Source organism: Cinclus cinclus, chromosome 20, assembly GCF_963662255.1.
Source record: "Cinclus cinclus chromosome 20, bCinCin1.1, whole genome shotgun sequence".
NCBI lineage: Eukaryota > Metazoa > Chordata > Aves > Passeriformes > Cinclidae > Cinclus > Cinclus cinclus.
Window position 1 is genome coordinate 10,392,368 of NC_085065.1, and position 7,507 is coordinate 10,399,874.

The following is a 7,507-nucleotide window of genomic DNA, read 5'->3' on the forward strand; positions in this document are numbered from 1 at the left end:
ACCCAGCCTGCACCACAGGGAGGGAACCTCCAGAGAGCCACTGAACTTAAGGCACTGCCCTGCTTTTCATCCTCAAAGCAGCACCTAATTAACTTCTACAGCAGCCCTGGGTGCTCTGGTGCCTCAGACATCATCTCTGTTTGTGGGTACAAAGAGCCAAAGGTGATGGAATTTGTTCCAGACCAGAAGGAGTCTGTGCTGAGGTGGAGGTGGGAGCTGTGTTTGCACCACAAACCTGTCCAGGTAACACTTCCAAGCAAAAGGGTTTAAAGACAAAGGGGAGAATTTAAATCTCTTTAAGGGGAGCAGGGATCTAAATATCTCTACCAGGCAGTGGCACCAAATGATGGCAACTTCCAGTGGCTCCAGGTGCAAGGAGACAGGTGAGGGAGTTGGGAGGAGCAGAGGGAAATTTTTCCAGTCCTCATCACTTTGGGCTGATGGACTCTGTGCATCACACCAGGAGTTCCAGGGTCACAGCAGCACATCCTCCCTGCAGGCTGGGCCATCTCTTCCCCTCTCTGCTTAAAGGATCAATTCTTTCATTGAAATTGAAAGTTGTGCCCAGGTGCTCACCTCAGGAACTCAGCAAACAGGATATTATGGAAGCACAGTTCAGTGCACTGCAGAGGGAACGCATTAATTCACCCAGAAAGGAAACGTGACTGGCTGAATTTCCTTTCTTTCATTTCTTTATTTCTGTGACTCAGCCTTTTAAAAGTAAAGAGAAAAGAAACAAAACAAACAAAAAACCAAAAAAACACAAAAAAAATAAAAACCTAAAACCGCAACCCCCCCCCCCCCAAACATTACAATCACAAAGGACCATTCCCAAAATCTTTGGTGCATCCCTGCTCATGCTGTGGAAAACGTTCTGTGGAGTAGAGAGCAGAGCAGGAGGGAGGTGCCTGCAGCAGGGCAGGCTGTGCTCCTGAAGGTAAATATGGGAGGTTCTGTGCTGTGCAGAGAGGACAGAACATGTTCACTGTGAAAACAACAAATAAATGGCCAGAAATGGAAAAATGAAACATTATGCTGGGATTTCAGGTTGATGGATGTGGCCCTTCCATCCCCTCTGCACCCACTGCTCTTCCCAGTCTGCAGAGCCCTTTCAGGGAGCCTGGGAATGCTGGAATGATTTTGTGCAGTGATGCAGAAGCTGCAGGTAAACAGCTGCTCTTTCACAGCTTCTTTTTTTATCAAAGCTTTTGCAGAGTCCTTTGGGAGCCAGAGGCCCATCACAGAAATTGGATTCAAATGCAGAGAAACCCAAATTATTTGACATTTTCCTTTGGACTTATTAACCAATTCAAGCCCTGTTCCTGCCTGTATCTTGTGACTGTTTAGATCTTTTTCTTGTGCACATAGCTGGCTCAGGCACTGGCTGAGATCTCCACGTTTACTGGAAGTGATGTGTTTGCATCAATAAACCTATGGAGAAGCACAAGGACGATGCATTTGCATCCTCTTCAGCCCAGATTCCCTGCCAGGGGAGCCCTTCAGCAGGAATTCAGAGCACCTCATTTAGAGGAAAGAGGCTGAAATAAACTGCAAAAGCCAAATTCCTGCAGCATTTACTGCTCCAAGGCTGCAGCTGCAAACTGCAAAGGGCTCTCAGCTGCTGTCAAAGCCACCAGCTCCTGGACACCAAAAATATCCTGATATTCACACCCAGGGCATGATTAACAAGTACAATTTATCCCTGGATTTAAAGGAAAGGGCTTAAAAACCAGCTGAGAATCGCAGCATTTTGCACCTCTGTAAGTGACTGTGCAAAATTCAGTTCTTTAGGAGCCAGGTTTGCTCACCCCATGCAGGACACACTGGTTGTACTCTGTGCCCTCACCCACCTTCTGGAACAACATCCAGCCTGGCTCAGCCTAAAATTTCATAAAAGAAATTTCAGTCTTGGCCTAAGACTTGGCACAGGGAGTCCCAGCCTGGAATAGATTTTTACGGGAAGTTTAAAAACTCAGTGAAAAAAACCTGAAGCTTTAAAGTGAAGCATCAAGAGAGTCTCAACAAGAGCCGTGCCAGCAGTTCAGTGCACGAGATATACATTGTGTGCATATAGAATGCCATAATTACAGCCAGATGGGTACAAACATAGATTCACTCTGGCCATGAGTAATACCTCATGACTGCAGAAAAAAGAACCCAAATGCCTATTTTAAATCAGCACAGTTTGAGGAGGGAAAAATGTGACCTATCCCTGATGGGGCTGTGACAGAAAAGAAATCATTTTTGTCAGCACCGCTGTCGTGTGTGGCACCATCCCCTGGTCCTGCAGCCACTTGCCTCACCTCCAGCTGTGTTCCCTTCCCAGTGGTTGTCCTGGATGCATTATTAAATGCATTTTCCTGCTTTAAAAAAGCTCCTGGCTGGCTCTGCACTGCAGCACACCCCAGATATCCATGCCAGCCAAAGGCAGAGATGGTTCCTGCTGCCATCCCAGTAGAAAGATGCCAGACAGAGGTGCCACCCGTCCTTGTTTAGCACTGGAGCTGCTCAGCCTCTTTCCACCATGCTTTAGAACATTTTTGCAGTGGATTCTTCCTCTTCTTTCCTCTCCCTGGCTGCTGGTGAGGCCTCTGCTTCTGTCCCTAAACATCCAGGTTTCTCCTTCCACACTGGGAATTTTCAGGCTGGCTGGGACCCCAGCATTGCATCCACATTCAAAAAAATCATTCTGCATCCCTGGGGATCCAGAGCAAGGAGCAGTTAAAGACTGAGCCCTTGACTGAGCTGTTGAAGGAACCTGCAGCTCATTTTGCTGAAAAAAAAAAAAGGATTGAATGAAGGAGTTGGGGACAAACATCTTACCTTTTGTACAGCCAGATTTATGGTTCTAAAACTTATTATTACTAAGCTGAAAGTATTTTTTTATTTACTGCCCTCTACCTCTTTTATGAGCTCTTTTATGGATCGTTTTATCCTCACAATTCCCCACCTCTTCAGCTAAAGAGAGATTTTACCAACATCCCACCCTGCCTGTGCTGGGGTTTGTTACCTCACAGTTTGTTTAACTTCTTGGAATTCCAGGTCCTCCTGGGCTTTTATCCATCTACTCAGGATCCAGGCTGAAAAAATGTGCTGTGAGTTAAAGGCTGCAAGAGGAGAGGCTGGAAAAGGAGGAGACCGAGGAAATTCAGACAAAAGGTAAGATGGGGCTGAACTCCCAGGGGCTGTGTTTGGCTTTAAATTCCTGCAGGCTGCAGTTCCCGGGGAACAAAGGAATGCAGGATATCAGCCTGAGCCCCTGAGGAGCAGATGGTGCCTGCTGCCATCGGGACAGCTCATTGTTTCTCACCTCCTCTCTCCCCCAGCCACATTCTCCTCCCCAGCATCTGCACCCTCTGTTTGCTTTGGTTTTTCTTCCAGCTCCTTCCCCAGACATCCCTTGGGAGGGTCCCTTTTCCCAGCTGGTCCCTCTTGTGCTGGAGAACTTCCTGCAGTTTATTCATCTTCTGTAGCAGAGACCCTGCCTTGTCATGGCCAGAGCCTTGAGGGTCATTATTCTGACTATTTTTAATTTCCAGCTTGTTCCTGTCCCTTCGGAGCATTAGGGAATGGTTGCATTCTCTTGTCCAGCTGTTCCCTGGGGACTGACTGCTACCTGAGCTAAAAAAATATGAGAAATTTCATGAGATTCTGTCCAGGGGATGGGATCACATTTGAAAATGTCATTGTCTCCTTGTCTCTCACAGGACAGTCCAAGTCAAACCTCTCTACACTCATCCCAAATTATCCTTCCTTCCCCACAGCTCCCATTCCCATGAAGGGAGCTGATGGCTGGGAGCAGAATAATCTAATAGCAAGGTAAACCAGCACCAAAGAAACTGAAATAGCCACTGGATTCTTCAGCACAAGAGCTGCTGGAGCCTGTCCCACCTCCTGCTCCATAAAGTTTGATCACCAAGCTCCTCTGCTTGATTTCTCCATTTGCAAAGTGCACTGTTTCTGGAAAAAAGAGGATTTCTGTCTGTCCCTGTCATCCAAAATACACAACAGCTTCAGAGCAAAACCTATGGCCCCTTCCAACCTCATGACATGCTGGGAAAATCCTGATTTAAGCCCCAAAACCTGGTCTTGGTGTTCAGGGATGCATCAGGAGGTACCACAAGTGTTCTGGATGCAGTTTTGTTCCTGTTTCCCACCATCTATGATTATAACAGCTGAAAATCCCATGTGAGCAGCATCTGAATTTTACAAAAAATTCCTGGTAAAGGGAGATAAACCAGGGGGAGCACTCCCCTCCCCAGTGAGAAACTGGAAACCTCAGACAAAGGTCCTGCAGGAGTGAAGCAGGAGAATTTGGGGATGCTGGAGCTCGCTGCTGTTTGTGGACAGAGCTCTGGGATTAATTTCTGGCCCAGGAGTGAGCGTTCACACAAACACTGACACTGAAGCCTCCAATTGTGTTTTCCCTGGACAAACCCAGCACATGACCCCCGAGCTCTCTGATCAAAGGCAGTGCTGGGAACAACCTCGTGTCTAAAACAAACAACATTTCGGGGCAAACCTTCTGTTTACAGACACAGAGAGGAGATTTTTCAGCAGTGAAACCACAGAAATTGTTTGTCCAATTTCACAGCAGCAAATTCGTTCCTTAGCAATGAAAGAGTGAGTTGGGAGGGGGAATAAATAAATCAGAATTCGTAGAAAATTCAATTTACTGCAGGCAGAAAGTACTAGGGAAGAAAGTTATGACCAGACCCAGATGTAAAAGTTTGAGCTCTTCAGTCAGCACTGCAGTAACTCTTTTTTCTTTTTCCCTTTTCCCTTTCCTCCCTTCCCAGCAGGGATGGGTCCCTGAGCCTGTCACTGGACAGGAGGAGCATAAATCCCACCTGGACAAAGGAGATCTGGTCACATTGTGTGCAGAATTTAGATTTTAATAAGAAAAGGCTCTGCGAAGAGAAAACTGGAAGGTGAAAGGCTGGGCACTGTGCTGGAGCAAAGGGGAACAATAAAGGTAGTAAAGTGTTTGATTTAGATATAAGGAAGAATTTTTTTTACAGTGAGGGTGGAGAGACAGAGAAGCTGTGGCTGCTGGAAGTGTCCAAGGTTGGACAGGGCTTGGAGCAGCCTGGGATGTGGGATGTGGCAGGAGTGGGACGAGGTGACCCTTAAAGCTCCCTGCCACCCCAAACCATTCCGATGGTCCTGCTCCCATCGTGTCACCCTCTGATGTCCCCTCTCGCCTCCAGGGCAGAGGAGAGCATCTCACAGGGGTGGGGAAGCTGCAGCCCTGGCACATGGGGACAACCCCCCAGTTTGGGGTGACCCTGCTGTGCCTCCCCCCTGCCCTGCCCGGTCTTGCTGCAACCTGCCAGGACTCGTCCTCCAGCCCAGCCTCCCACACCCTCCAGCCCTGCACACGAACCACTCATGGGATGGACAAGCCTCTGCAGGTCCCAGCTCAGCCTAAACCCGTGAAAATCGGGAGAAAATTCCCCAGAGCACTGTGCAAGGGTGCCCTAATCCTGGGGAAAGCGGTGGGACCCCAGATTCCTGCATGTCTTTGGGGAGAGGGAACAGGAAGAACATAAGAAAAGACAGTAAAAAGTGACATTGTGCTGTGCTGTCCGTGTTTGCAGTGACAGGGACATCGCAGTGCACCTGGTGGCACCTGGCAGCCAGCAAGGGACAGGACCAGCACTCCAGGAAATGATGGGGAAGAGGGATTCCATCCTCTAGGGAAAATAATGCCTTGAAACCGTGAGGGTGGATATAAGGGAAAGGTTCTTCTCCCGGAGGGTTGGGCATGGAAACAGGGAAACGGTCACAGCCTCAAACCTCCCAGAGCTCAAGAAATATTTGGATGCTCTCAGGGACATGATGGCATTTTTGGCGTGTCCTGTGTAGCATCAGGAGTTGGATTCCATGATCCTGGTGGGTCCCTTCCACCTCAGGATATTCCATGAAAACAGCTGGGTTTGGATATGGCCCAGTGGTTGATTTTCCAGCAGCTACCCGAAATCTTCATGGAAACCCAAAGGAGCATCCCTGAGCTGGCACCTGCCTGCAGGTTTGACCAACAGAAGTTTGTTAGGAACATAAAAGGCCAATTAAAAGCTGCAGCCTTGCAGCAGCACTTTGTGGGACAGGGTCTCTGGGTCCCACCACAATCCTGCTCCCTTTGTGTGAGTGAAGGGTTTGGCAGCATTTCCATGGCAAAGCAAAAATTTGGGGATTTATTCCTCGGCTGGAAGGATTTGCTTGAGCTGAGAGGAAGGACCACGACCAGCAGCATGTTTCCCTCAGACCTGAATCCCTCTGAACAGGAGGAATTATACACAGAGCCCTAATTGAGGGCTGCAGCTCCTCCAGACTTTGGCCCTTGCAGCTAAAAATGGCAAGGCTGTGCAAGTTCAGTGCCTGTAGCTAGCTGGGAAAATGAGGCACGGCACCAAAATCAGCTCTAATGCAAATTTCCAGTCCAAGGAATGAGTGGCAGCACTGCTTTTACTCCCATCTATTCCCTCCATGCAACATTTTCACTGGGTTTTATACCTTTGGCATCCATATTTTGCCAGGATGTAAAATATCCTCAGCGCTAATTTAATTGTAAATGGTTTTGAAGTGCACATTTCTTAGTGTTCAGTTATTTTTATTACATTTTATTTATTTTCTACTGGTGTTCCTATAAAGAAACATATAAATAATGGTAAATACTGCTTTGGGAAGGCCTAATTTTTACATTTCTTGGGTTTTTTTTCCCCAAAGTGGGGTTCCTACGTGGCAGAGGGGGTATCCATTTACCACTCCCCTGAGCTTCCCATGTCGATAGTGTCCCCATCTCAGGGAAATGTCACCAGATCCGGGCTATTGGCTCTTCCTGTGGGAAGTCTCCATGACCACCTCAGAACACCCCGTCTGACTTGGGATGAACTCACTCCATCTGATCTGCCTGCAAGGGGAAAAATGGAAAAACATGGATTCAGAACTTGCTGATGGCAGGAATACAGGCAAGGGCAGAGGGATGCAGGGATGGATGCAGGGATGCAGGAAGTGGAACAGGGATGCAGGTAGGGATGCAGACAGGGATGCAGGTTGGGATGCAGGTTGGGATGCAGACAGGGATGCAGGCAGGGATTCAGGCAGGGATGCAGGTTGGGATGCAGGCAGGGATGCAGGCTGGGATGCAGGAAGTGGAACAGGGATGCAGGAAGTGGAACAGGGATGCAGGAAGTGGAACAGGGATGCAGGCAGGGATGCAGGCAGGGATGCAGGCAGGGATTCAGGCAGGGATGCAGGCAGGGATGCAGGTTGGGATGCAGGAAGTGGAACAGGGATGCAGGAAGTGGAACAGGGATGCAGGCAGGGATGCAGACAGCGATGCAGACAGGGATGCAGGCTGGGATGCAGGCAGGGATGCAGGCAGGGATGCAGGCAGGGATGCAGGCAGGGATGCAGGTTGGGATGCAGACAGGGATGCAGACAGGGATGCAGGCAGGGATGCAGGCTGGGATGCAGTTTGGGATGGCAGCTGGCAGGGGCACAG